This window comes from Triticum urartu, chromosome 6 (assembly GCF_003073215.2).
Source record: "Triticum urartu cultivar G1812 chromosome 6, Tu2.1, whole genome shotgun sequence".
In the NCBI taxonomy this organism is placed as follows: domain Eukaryota; kingdom Viridiplantae; phylum Streptophyta; class Magnoliopsida; order Poales; family Poaceae; genus Triticum; species Triticum urartu.
In genome coordinates, this window is record NC_053027.1 from 566,332,242 (window position 1) to 566,345,689 (window position 13,448).

At 45.2% G+C, this 13,448-nt stretch overlaps 1 non-coding gene across 1 annotated transcript; it reads left to right on the forward strand.

Moving 5' to 3' along the window:
• The first annotated feature begins 11,082 nt into the window (after positions 1–11,082).
• TRNAV-CAC lies at positions 11,083–11,156 on the forward strand. The gene has a single exon. It is a non-coding gene; the product is annotated as a tRNA-Val (tRNA).
• The last annotated feature ends 2,292 nt before the right edge of the window (positions 11,157–13,448 follow it).

The window sequence follows — 13,448 nt, forward strand, 5'->3', positions numbered from 1 at the left end:
CCTCAACGTCGATAAAAAGCCAAAAAAGCTTACTTGATGCCTCGAGGTCGATAAAAAGACTAAAAACCCTAAGTGAGCCTACTTGATACCCCGAGGTCGATAAAAAGCCTAAAAACCCTAATTGAGCCTAGTTGATGCCTCGAAGTCGATAAAAAGCCTAAAACCCCTAATTTAGCCTAGTTGATGCCTCGAGGTCGATAAAAAGCCTAAAAACCCTAAGTGAGCCTAGTTGATGCCTCGAGGTCGATAAAAAGCCAAAAAACCCTAAGTGAGCCTAGTTGATGCCTCGAGGTCGATAAAAAGCCAAAAAACCCTAAGTGAGCCTACTTGATGCCTTGGGGTCGATAAAAAGCCAATAAACCTAAGTGAGCCTACTTGATGCCTCGACATCAATAAAAAGCCAAAAAAGCTTACTTGATGCCTCGAGGTCGATAAAAACCCTAAAAACCCTAAGTGAGCCTACTTGATGCCTCGAGGTCGATAAAAAGCCTAAAAACCCTAATTGAGCCTAGTTGATGCCTCGAGGTCGGTAAAAAGCCAAAAAACCCTAAGTGAGCCTAGTTGATGCCTCGAGGTCGATAAAAAGCCAAAAAACCCTAAGTGAGCCTACTTGATGCCTCGGGGTCGATAAAAAGCCAATAAACCTAAGTGAGCCTACTTGATGCCTCGACGTCGATAAAAAGCCAAAAAAGCTTACTTGATGCCTCGAGGTCGATAAAAACCCTAAAAACCCTAAGTGAGCCTACTTGATGCCTCGAGGTCGATAAAAAGCCTAAAAACCCTAATTGAGCCTAGTTGATGCCTCGAGGTCGGTAAAAAGCCAAAAAAACCTAAGTGAGCCTAGTTGATGCCTCGGGGTCGATAAAAAGCCAATAAACCTAAGTGAGCCTACTTGATGCCTCAAGGTCGATAAAAAACACCAGTTGCATAGAAACATACTTAAGATCACAATCATCAATTTGCAAGCATCTTACTTAAGATCACATTCAGCACCTCCAAATACCACCACATTTCGCAATAGTTCAAATGCATACATAATCATAGTTGAAGATTACTACATTACATCACCATAGTTCAGAAGTACTCATAGTTCAGAGAATTTAATCTACCATCATTACAGCAAATGCCAAACCACACTCTGCAAAAGGTCAGCAAATGCCAAATGATATTGCCCATTCTTCTCTTCCAGAACCACCTGCTTATCCATTTATGATGGCCTTCACTCCCTGCAGCTTCACATTGCTCTCTTCAACTGCCTTCTTCAACTCATCAATGTGGTTCTGCAAGTTCTTCCTCTCTTCAGCTAGCTTGAGCTTCATGTTCCTAATGACATTTGCTTGAGCAGCTGCTAGGTTCTTAACCATGTCATACTTCTCCTGAAGCTTGTTGGTTTCAAGATCTTTCCTTTCTACCTCTGCCCTCCTTTCCTGAGCATCCAAAAGTCCATTCACATCTTCAACCAACTTCTCATAGCTCTCCTGCAGCTTCTTCTTCTCTTGTGTCAAGTCATGAACAGCAAATGAATGCAAAAGATTTTCCTCAGTCATGTCTCTCCTACTTTGTTCATACATAAACCATAACTTGGCTAATGCATTCTCAAGGGTGTTGGGCCAAGCTGGATCAATCCATTCAACTAATCCACAGTTTCTACCTTCCTGAACAAAATCAGAATTAATATAAACAAAAACATTAGAATGCTTCCAAGCAACACTATTTAATTACTATCATCAAATTCAGAGCTTGAGCTTGCTACTTAAACATGTCCTCATGCTACTTAAAAAATGTTGTCCTGCTATAAAGTAAACATAATCAATCAAATGACCTAACATGTCATACTAAACAAGTTGCATCCTCTGTCCTGCTCCAGTAACCCATACATATTCTGTCTTAAATTATTTATAGCATGCTACACTAAACAAAGTGACCTAACTTAACAATGTTGCCAGACCAAGAGGAAAAGATGCTGCCAGAGTAAGCAATTGCTTCTGATCCACTTTCCTAACTAAACAATACAACTAAACCTAACACTAAACTGCAATGCCTGCCACCACAGTACAGATCCAGAGAAAACACAGGCACGGCACAAACAAAGGCAGATCCAGAGAAAACAAATCACAATATACCTTCTCAGCACAGCAAAGAAACCTCCTGCCAGTGTGGATTCCTTCGAAAGTAACACGCCTTTCTGTGGCATTCCAATGTTCATTGCAGAGAACAAGCAACTCCGTTTCAGGTCCCTCGAAATCGGAGTCTTCAGTGGTAGCAGGGATCTGTAGTGCATAGGAATACCAGAGATTTGATCCACATGTCAGCAAACAAGCTCATTCAAGAAATTCCCCAAATCACAAACCCTAACCCTAAAAATCTGAACTTACCTTAATTCTGCCGTCGTCAGAACCAGAGCTGACGTACTCCACGGTGTGCTCGCTGCTATCGGATCCATCGCTCCAGGACACCATGGCGACGCGGCGGGGGCGCGGCGACGGGTGCGACGACGCGGCTGCGGGTGCGGCGAGCAAAGCAGAGGAGCAAGACAGAGGAGGAGTGAGCGAGAGAGCAGCAAGACAGAGTGGGGAGTGGGGGGTGGGGGCAGCACCGACCAGTCTTTTGACCGGTCCATCAAACAGAGGCATACAGCGCCGTCAAACGCCGTCTAACGGCTGTCGGGACGGCCGACGGTGCCACGTACGCAAAAAAGGGCCCCACCTGTCATAAACAAGCTTAACTGACCCCGATCCGCCGATCAGTGCTTTCTGCAAAAAGATTACGGAAGAGATGGTGTTTTATGCAAAAAAATGTATTGTAGTGGTTTTCGCAAACTTCGCCTTCAAAGTGATGGTTTTGTGCAATTTACTCGCTCACAAAACAAACCCAATTTCGAAAAAAGAGACACATTGGAGCTCTCCTATGGCATTATTTCGTGGGAGCTTAGTTAATTAGAAGATACGTCCACAGTGGTCCCTCTTTCCCATTATAGCAGTGTGGTTATTTTTTTGGTATTTTGTTTTTCATTGTAGTAGTGTAGGAGTGTATCTTTTTTATGGCACTTGTATTTCTGTCATCATCCATCACCACTTCTTTTTCACGACGCGTCTTTTATGTGGCGTGGCGAACAAGACAAGCGGAGCATCCAGCCATCCATCGAGTTGTGCAACGTTGAGATTATACTCCACCACCTACTATATTACGAATTTATAATTACATTTTTTTGTGAGAAAACGTCCAATCTATTCCTCTTCAATCATGGCATTACAACGAACATCAGAAATAATAAAAGTTACATCCAGGTCCGTAGACCACCTAGCAATGACTACAAGCACTGAAGCGAGCTGAAGGCGTACCGTCATCATCGCCCCTCCCTCATCGGAGCCGGACAAAACTTGTTGAGTAGACAGTCGGGAAGTGGTCGTGCTAAGGCCTCATAGGACCAGCGTAGCAGAACATCAACCGCCGCCGATGAAGAGTAGCGTAGATCGGAAGAATCCAACCTCCACATGCCCACCGACGATGCTATAGACACACCACCGGAACAGGCGCTAGGCGAGGACGACCTTATTCCATCTTCATGGAGCCGTCACCGTCTCGTCTTTCTGAGCAGTACATAAACCCTAACAAAACTTGAAAAAACGGCTAAAATGGAACCCTCCCCCCGGCAAGGGCCAGAATCCACCACGCCGCCATGACCCTAAGGCCACCGGAGACGAGGCCGACCGGCGGCGGCGCCGACAGGAGGCAAAGGAACCCTAAGTTTTTCTTGGGGAGGAGGCTACTCTCGAACACGAAGAATTTATAATTATATTATGCTCACGCAAGTACGTATATTGTATATATACACCGACCGTGGTCACTCTCTTCTTGTACTATGTATGTAGCCATCGATCGACCTCATCCCTAATTGATTGGACGGCTAAAAAATCTGAAAAGAGCAGAGCAGAATGAGAGAGATGTCTACGCCATCAGCCAGCAGCGGTGAGCTAAACGGGGAGGATGAGATACAGATCGCATGGATCGCGACGTCGCCTTTGACACATCCACTCGCGTTGCGGTCGCCACCATGTCCTTTGTTCTACCCACTCCATGAGCTAGCTACTATCAATGACCATTTCCTTTCCTCTCTCACCCGCAAAAAAAAATTCCTTTCCTCTCTCTTTGACACGCATCTATATTAATCTAGTAGTACGAGCACCACACTGATTTGTTGCTACCGCGGTTTCAGAAAAGAAATTGGCGGCTCCGTCCCCACCAGTTCAAACTCTGAGGTTTGGGTCCTTTGGGACGCCGAACTCCGCACCGCCTCAACTGTGGAGTGACCGTGTCGAGAGTGATGATGCTGCTGAGCATGATTTGCCACCCATTCTGACGGAGCCACTTGTCTTGTCGCCGAAGTGTGGACCGGCCTTGCCAGGAGTGGCGCGTGCCTCGAAGACAGAAGCTGGGCAGGAACACATTGCGGCGTCACTACCGGCGACGGATCTGCGGGTGGACGGCTGTGCGTCGGGGGCCTGTGCTTGCTTGACTCCGACACGGGTTGCTGACGAGTCGCCCCGCGCGCGCGGACTTGTGGCACAGGCGTGTCCCGAGCCCCAGTTTGCGCCCGCATACCACATGGGGGTGCCTGGGGGGTCTTCGCCGTTGGCAGTTCCAGGGCAGGTGGCTCTGGACTCAGCCGCGGGATCACCTCAGGTGCGATCTTCACCGGCCTCATCAGGAGGGCGTCGGCAGACCATGGGTCCTGCGGGGAGGGAGGGGGGTCCTGGAGGCGCCAGGTCACCGACTCCCCATTCGCGTGGTCACGGCACGACGGACGGCCCTGCGGAGGCGCTGCAGGGCTCGCGGTCCACCGAGGAGGTGTTGCAGGGCTCACGGTCCATCGAGGAGGTGATCGCGTTTGGCGGCCACCCGGACCCGGCACTTTCTGGCAGCCGTGTCAGTGCTCGGGTTCAGGGTCAGCCGGACGCCGACGACTTTCAGCTTGGGCGCGCGATGAGAGCCGCCAAGCATAGGGACGTCGAGGCCCAGACAGGTATGTCGGTTAATAAGCATTGCTCTATTCTGCATTTTTGTGAAGATGAGATTATGAGTAGAGCCCATGACATAGGAATCTCGCTAGGGGCAAATGGGGTCGAAATTGTTAATTCAGTTAATGACATCTTAGACCTAGAGGTTGAGAGAGCCTCTGAGTTGATACGTCAGTTAGCGGCGGTTAAACCCATGTCTGATGCCGATATTCATAACTTGAGTGTCCCCACACTTGTGAATTTTTGTGATGAGATGATGCCTGCATCGGAGGTCGACGAGGAGGCAGGAGAGGTAGAGACTACGCTGTCAAGCGAAGCGTTATCTAGTGTGGAGGGGTCACCGGAAGCAATGGCTCCTGATGCGAACATGCCGGTATTGAACAAACCTAAACGACCCTGGAAGAGGAAGGTCTATCCGGCGTCGGCGGTCCGTAGGAGTGCGAGAGTGAAACTCAAGAAAAAAATTCTACGATGAAATATGAAAGGGATCTTTTGGAATAGCAGAGGTCTGGGGGACTTGGCTAAGCAACGGTTCCTTGCAGAAACAACTTTAGAGGATAAATTAGAGTTTATCGCTCTTCTGGAGACGGGTAGAGATAACTTCACGCCACAATTCTTAGGCTCACTTACAGCGGGAGTTGCCTTTGATTGGCACTGCCTTCCGCCAAGAGGGCGATCCGGTGGGATTCTCTTGGGAGTGAAGTGTGAAACCCTTGAGGTTATAAATGTAGTAAGAGGAGAATATACTGTGAAGTTCAGGGTTAGGTCCAAATTGGATGGGTTCCGTTGGGCCTTAGTGGCAGTATATGGGGCTGCTCAACCAGAGTTTAAGCCGGAGTTCTTAGCAGATCTGGTACGGATTTGTGGAGATGAAAGATTGCCAATTTTGGTAGGAGGTGATTTTAATATCATTAGGAGGAAGGAAGAAAAGAACAATGATCATTTTGATGGACGGTGGTCTTTTATGTTCAATATGATCATTGAGAGTCTTAACCTTAGGGAGATTGAACTCTCAGGAAGACAATTTACCTGGGCAAATTCTCTTCCTACTCCTACGTACGAGAAGCTCGATAGGGTTCTGGCGAGTGTGGAATGGGAACAGAAGTACCCTTTAGTATCGGTGCACGCGATGCAACGGGCGATCTCGGACCACACACCCCCGTTAGTTGATTCAGGGAGCGCCACGCATATTGGTAATAAAAATATTTTCTCGTTCGAATTAAGTTGGTTCGAAAAAGAAAATTTCATTGAGATGGTGGCAAGAGAGTGGGCTAAACCAGTGCATGGCACATCTAGCGTGGAACGCTGGCAGAACAAAATCAGACACCTGAGACAATTCCTGAGGGGTTGGGCTAAAAATGAGAGTGGGATCTATAAAAAAGAGAAGGAGAGGCTGCTCCAGTTAATTCGGACGCAAGATATACGGGCGAAAACGAATTTGCTGGACCCGACTGAGCAAGCTTGCAAGTCGGAAGCCGAGGCCAAATTACGTTCGTTACTTAGAGAAGAAGAAATGAAGTGGGCATTGCGTGCAAAATTCTTAAGGTGGTAAAAGGGGATGACAATACACAAATTTTCCATATGATTGAAAATGGCAAGCATAGGAGGAAAAAAATCATTCAGCTAGAACAGGTTGAGGAAACGGTTGTTGGACACGAGAATTTGAAGCTATATATATCCAACTATTACAAGCAGTTGTTTGGTCCTCCGAAAGATAACACCGTGACTCTAGATGAGAGTGTACGGGCAGATATCCCTCAGTTGCAGTCAGAGGAGAATGAGATCATGTCTGCTCCTTTCACTGAGAAGGAGGTGTTCGAGGCGATAGATCAAATGAAACCAAACAAGGCACTGGGACCAGATGGGTTCCCGGCAGAATTTTATAAGAAATGTTGGCATATTGTGAAAGATGATCTTATGCCTATGTTTCATGATCTTTTTAATGGGCATCTTCAACTATTCCGTTTGAATTTTGGCACGATCACTCTTTTACCTAAAAAGGAGGAGGCTATCCGCATCGAACAATTCAGACCCATATACTTATTGAATGTCAGTTTTAAAATCTTTACGAAATTGGCCACCAATAGGCAGACAAAGGTGGCACACTCGGTGGTGCAACCAAGTCAAACTGCCTTTATGCCTGAAAGACACATACTAGAAGGGGTAGTTGTCTTACATGAAACCTTACATGAAATCCACTCGAAGAAACTCGATGGAGTGATATTCAAAGTGGATTTTGAGAAGGCGTACGATAAGGTCAAGTGGCCTTTTTTACAGCAAGCTATGCGCATGAAAGGTTTCAATGAGTCCTGGACGAATCAGGATATTGGCCATTATTTTCAAACGCATAAAGGCCTGAGGCAGGATGACCCAATGTCCCCAATACTGTTTAATATTGTGGCGGACATGTTGACAATACTCATAGGCCGGGCCAAGGAAAATGGGCTGATTGGTGGACTAGTCCCCCGTCTGGTGGACGGGGGGGGGGGGGGGGGGGGGGGGGGGGTATCCATCTTACAGTATGCGGATGACACAATATTATTTTTGGAACATGGCCTTGCTCAAGCTCGTAACATGAAACTCATCCTATGTCTCTTCGAGCAATTATCGGGGTTGAAGATCAATTTCCACAAAAGTGAGCTTTTCTGTTTTGGAAGGGCCAAAGAGGACCAAGAAGAATACAAGCAACTGTTCGGTTGTGAACTGGGATCGCTGCCCTTTAGTTATCTTGGCATTCCAATACATCATAGGAAATTGACTAATAAAGAATGGAAATGTATCGAGGATCGATTCAAGAAGAAACTTAGCTGCTGGAAGGGTAAGCTTATGTCATATGGAGGACGGCTAGTATTAATTAATTCGGTACTAACGAGCATACCGATGTTCCTCTTGTCTTTTTTCGAAGTACCCAAAGGGGTACGCAAGAGATTAGACTTCTATCGATCTCGGTTCTTTTGGCAATCAGACGAGGTTAAGACAAAATATCGTCTGGCAAGATGGGATATTATTTGTCGACCAAAGGACCAGGGGGTCTTGGGATTGAAAACCTCGAGGTGAAAAATAAATGCTTGTTGAGTAAGTGGTTATACCGATTATCGCTGCATTCCGAAGGAATGTGGGCCCATATTCTACGCAACAAGTATTTACACTCCAAAACTCTAGTCCAGGTTACTGTAAGACCTAATGATTCACCCTTTTGGAAGGGACTCATGCGAGTGAAGGATACTTTCTTCCATAGGGTGAAGTTTACTGTTGGGGACGGCTCAACAATAAGGTTTTGGGAGGATACGTGGTTAGGTGATAGGCCGCTAGCTCTCCAGTGTCCTTCTCTGTATCATATTGCTCAACGTAAGGAAGAGTACGTGGCAACGGTGATACAGACAGTACCCTTGAATATCCACTTCAAGAGATCTCTAGTTGGGGAACGCTGGACCTCTTGGCTGCACTTAGTGAGGAGGCTAATGGAGGTGCACCTTTCCGATGAGGATGATTCTTTAGATGGAAGCTCACGAATAATGGCTTGTTCACAGTCAAGTCTATGTACTTAGATCTCATCAACTCTGGCCCAATCCCGCGATCGCTTCATATTTGGCAAGTTAAAGTACCCCTACGAATTAAGATATTTATGTGGTTTGTCCACAAACAAGTGATCCTAACCAAAGATAACTTACTCAGGCGGAGATGGGTAGGTAGCTCGAGGTGTTGCTATTGTGATCAGGATGAAACAATACAACACCTATTTCTTGATTGCCCGCTTGCGAAGTTACTTTGGAGATCAGTGCATGTAGTCTTTAATATTTCACCTCCTAATAGCATACAGACGTTCTTTGGAACGTGGCTTGATGGAGTGAATGTACATCTCGCGCGTAATATTCGGATTGGAATATGCGCACTTATTTGGGCTATATGGAACTGTAGGAATGATATAATTTTTAACAGAAAACCTATGACTAATTTCTTGCAGGTTATATTCCGGGCTACGGTATGGATCCGTACTTGGTCATTACTTACTCCTACGGCCTCCAGGGAGCAGCTGGCTACTGGGTGCAACCGATGAGAGATGGCAGCTCGGGTTTTCTTCAATCGGTTTGGATGACGATCACTGCATAGGATTGATCCTTAGTGGATCCTCGTTAAGCCGGATGCGGCTTTGAGACTTGTAATTTTTATTTTCACTTGGCTCCTTTTGTGAGCAGTACTTTGCACTCCAGACTTTGTTTTATCGGCTTTTTAATAAAATGGCTGCATGCATCTATCCGATGCAGAGGCCGGGGGATGACCTCCTTTTCAAAAAAATATATATATCGTCGGCACGTGGAATTTGGCTTTTGGATAAAAAAGAGTGTCTCTTTCTTTTTGCCTGGTTATTTTTCTTTGTTTGTATTTGCATTTGGTTAACAATTCCAGTTTTCTTAAGAAAAACTAAAGAAATAAACGGAAAATGGAATGTAATGGTGACGGGCAGAGTGCCGACGCGAGAGGGCTGGAGTGAGTGAAGGCTTTTGTCGAGGACGGAACGCACGCGTTCATGGGGCCGTGTACTACTGGAGTGGTAGTACTATAGTCATCATACACAAGGCGCGATGCACTGAACCCAGAGTTGAGCCACTCTGTTGCCTCTTGGTCCGGTCTAGCCGAGCCATCATGCCTAGCAGGAGTAAGTACGTGTACTTACTGTACAACAACTGTACACTCATATCATTTTGTTTCCAATTAATTCAATTAAATCATAGAGTACAATCGCTTTTGGAAATGCTGGTGCTACTTCTACGGGCGGGGAGAGGGGCTTAAAGCGATGAAACTAGTCCCTTTTGAAAACTTAAGCACAAAATGAATCCGAATTGAAATAATTTCACAAAACGGCACATTTACATGATGCCCGGCCCGGTCCGGGATGCCATGCTAGACTGCATGACGTTCATATATGAAGGACGCCATGCGGGCTAGAGTTGACAACCACGTTGGACCGGCTTAGGATGAATCACGCCCCGGGCAAGGATGCATGACGGCTTGGAGAGAGAGAGGAATTGAGGTTACTCACTACTTCCTACGTCCCACAATATAAAAATGTTTTTTACATTAGTGTAGTTATCAAAAACGCTCTTATATTATGGAACCGAGGGAGTAGCTTGCAAAATGATATCGGACAGAGGGACAGGGATCCAGTGACACGTTCATGGCATGTCACGATGTAACATGACCGATGGATCAAAATCGGACACTCCAGATCAGTTCATATCAGAGCAGCAACGTTTTTGGAAACGCCGGTGCTACTGCTACGGGCAGGAGGAGAGAGACAGAGTGGTCACACAGATCGTAACTAGGTTGCCGCCACAGAGAATCCGAGAGAGGATGATGGGGGAATGGAAGTCCAGGCTCTCCTCACCCGATCTATGCGCGCATCACCCAAGCAAAGCGCCCGTGGCTGCTCCGGCCACTAAACTCCTTTTTTAGTTACTTTCTTCTTTCATCTATATAGGGCCTAATCGTTTTTTGAGGTTAACTTTGACCAAGTGTTATAGCAATAATGTATGACATGCAAGTTACACAAAGCATACCGTCAAATTCGTACGTGAAAGGAGCTTACAATGATATAATTTTCACATTATACATCTCATGTATTATTAGTCTTACCAATAGTCAAAGGTGGTCTTCAAAAACACATTAGGCCTTATATAGATGGAAGGAGGGAGTACGTCGTACTGGTGTTATTACCGCTCACTAGTTTTGTGCTCCCGCTGCATCGCAATCGCATGCCTGGTCTAGAATGCAACAACACCACCGCTACCACTGCTACTGGCGCCAGTTGACAGGCTTCTCTTTCTCCCTAGTCTGATTGGCAAAGCCTCATCTCAAGATTCACACTATGTTTTTCTCCTGCCATGTCTAACATCTGAATGATTATTCTACACGCCGTGGCGTCGTATGTAATGGCCATGTCGAATTGTACCGATATTTAGTAATACTCAGATTTGAATGTATTTTAGTAGCAAATCAACTATCAAGAGCATTCAACTATGAAGCTCGCTGATATTTCATATTTTTCTAAGAGTTAAACACGGATGTCTGGGTGGTGTAGTTGGTTATCACGTTAGTCTCACACACTAAAGGTCCCCAGTTCGAACCTGGGCTTAGACATTCTCCCTTTTTTTCCGTAAGCGTTATATTTGTTCCTGTTTTCTCTTTTCAAAAATCCCTTGCAAAAAGTCTTTTAGAACAATTTTTTTTCTAAGCATTATATTTGTTCGTATTCTTTTAAAAAATCCCTTGCAAAAAGTTTTTTTAGAACATTTTTTTGGCTAAGCATTATATTTGTTCGTATTCTTTAAAAAAATCCCTTGCAAAAAGTTTTTTAGAACATTTTTTTGCTAAGCATTATTTGTTCATATTCTTTTAAAAAATCCCTTGCAAATTTTTTTCTAGAATAATTTTATGGATTGAGTTATTTGAAAGTTTCTATAGAACAATTTTATGGATTGAGTAATTTGGTTGCACCACCAGAGTGATGCTTGGTCTGCTTACCCTTTTTTTTGCAGGGGAAACTTGGTCTGTTTTACCCATCCGTGATGAACACGTCGAAGTCCAGTCTGTATTGCATGTTGTAGGAGGTTTCAGTTTTCATACGTCCTGCTATGTACAAAAGCATGGGCTAGAGCATTTCACTCCCGTATGTATTGTAATGACTTCTTAAGCTATAGTCATGTTAGGCAAATTTAGTTTTTGGCCATCTTGACTCCAAAGCATATAATTATAATATATCATGCAATATTAGTGTGCTCGCATAATTAACATGATATAAACTTCAGGAAGTAGCGCTTAGTGGCATATATCTATCTTTGATCTCGTTTGTACTATGTATGTATGAAATCTTGATATATGTTGTGCTGTATTGCGAGTAGTCTGACCATAATCCTTCATCCTCCAAAAAACATTGTCCATGGATATAGCAACTGCTTAATAATGTGCATGTCCAAAAGACGTTCTTGTAAAAACATATGTTGAAAAGAGAAGCTCGCTCTACCTTCATGGCCTTTTCAAATCAGTTTTCTAACATCTAGTGGCAGCTCTAATGCAACCTTGATTGGCTTGCATTTGACACCCAGGGTCCACCTCTTTGTGTGTGGAATCGTGTACATCCATGACTGAACAACAACCTCGAGCCCTCCACTGGATTTGTCAAAATTAAGGAAAGAAGACAAATAAAACAAATCACCTCTAGGCAGATGTCGACATGCCCAAACTCTAGGCTAGGCAGTGGCAGTAAGGCTGTCGTATGTGAGGTCATCTAAACAGAGTGACGTCACCATTGACGCCCGGTCGTCGCGTCTATCTACACGGTCCACCTTCGTGGCATCCCTTCCAGACGCGACCCTACGTCTCCAACACGCAAGCCGCACAGGATTTCTTCCCCTATTGCCCGAGATGCCGCCTCCAGTACCACCAGTCGCCGCTGCTCAAAAAAAGGAGGGAAAAGTGCTCATGAGGCGTCGAGGAGGGGAGGCAACAAAGGCTCAAAGGGGCACAAGAGTACAGTGAGTGGGAGCGAGGAGAGAGCTGGAGAGGAGGAGGCACGATGGCCACGTTAAGAAGAGTTGCGGTGAGAGTGACACGAAATGACTGATTGAGCATGGGTCCACAGGCCTGCGGCATCTTTCGCGGACAAATAGACCCAGTTTCGAAGAAAAAAACACATTGAAGCTCTCATATGGCTTTATTTCGAGGGAGCTTAGGTAATTAGAAGATACGTCGACTGTGGTCCCTCTTTCCCATTATAGCAATGTAGTTTTTTTTGGTATTTTCTTTCCCATTGTAGTAGTTTTTCTTTTCTTTTTTGTGGTTAAAAAAGGAGTGAATCTACACTCTAAAATATGTATTATAGTGTATCTTTCCCATCATAGTAGTTAGGAGTGTACCTTTTTTATGGCAGCTGTATTTTTGCTATCATCACATCACGACTTTTTTTCATGACGCACCTCTTATGTGTTTCTAAATATAAGTCATTTTAAAAATTTTAATATGGACTACATACAAAACAAAATGAGTGAATTTGCACTCTAAGATATGTCTATATTGATCCAGATGTAGTCCACTGAAATCTCTACTAGCACTAGTAGAAAAAGGGCCTGTAGTCCCGGTTCGTAAGGGCCTTTTGTCCCGGTTCTGGAACCGGGACTAAAGGGTCGGTACTAATGCCTGTCCCTTTAGTCCCGGTTCAATCCAGAACCGGGACAGATGGGCCTCCACGTGGCCTGTGCGCGGAGCCCAGGCAGGAGACCCTTTGGTCTCGGTTGGTGGCACCGACCGGGACCAATAGGCATCCACGCGTCAGCATTTCTGTGGCTGGGGTTTTTGTTTTTTTTTTGAAAGGGGGGGTTTGGGGGTTTTGGGGGGTTATTTAGGTGTTTCATATATTGTGTTAGGTAGCTATAA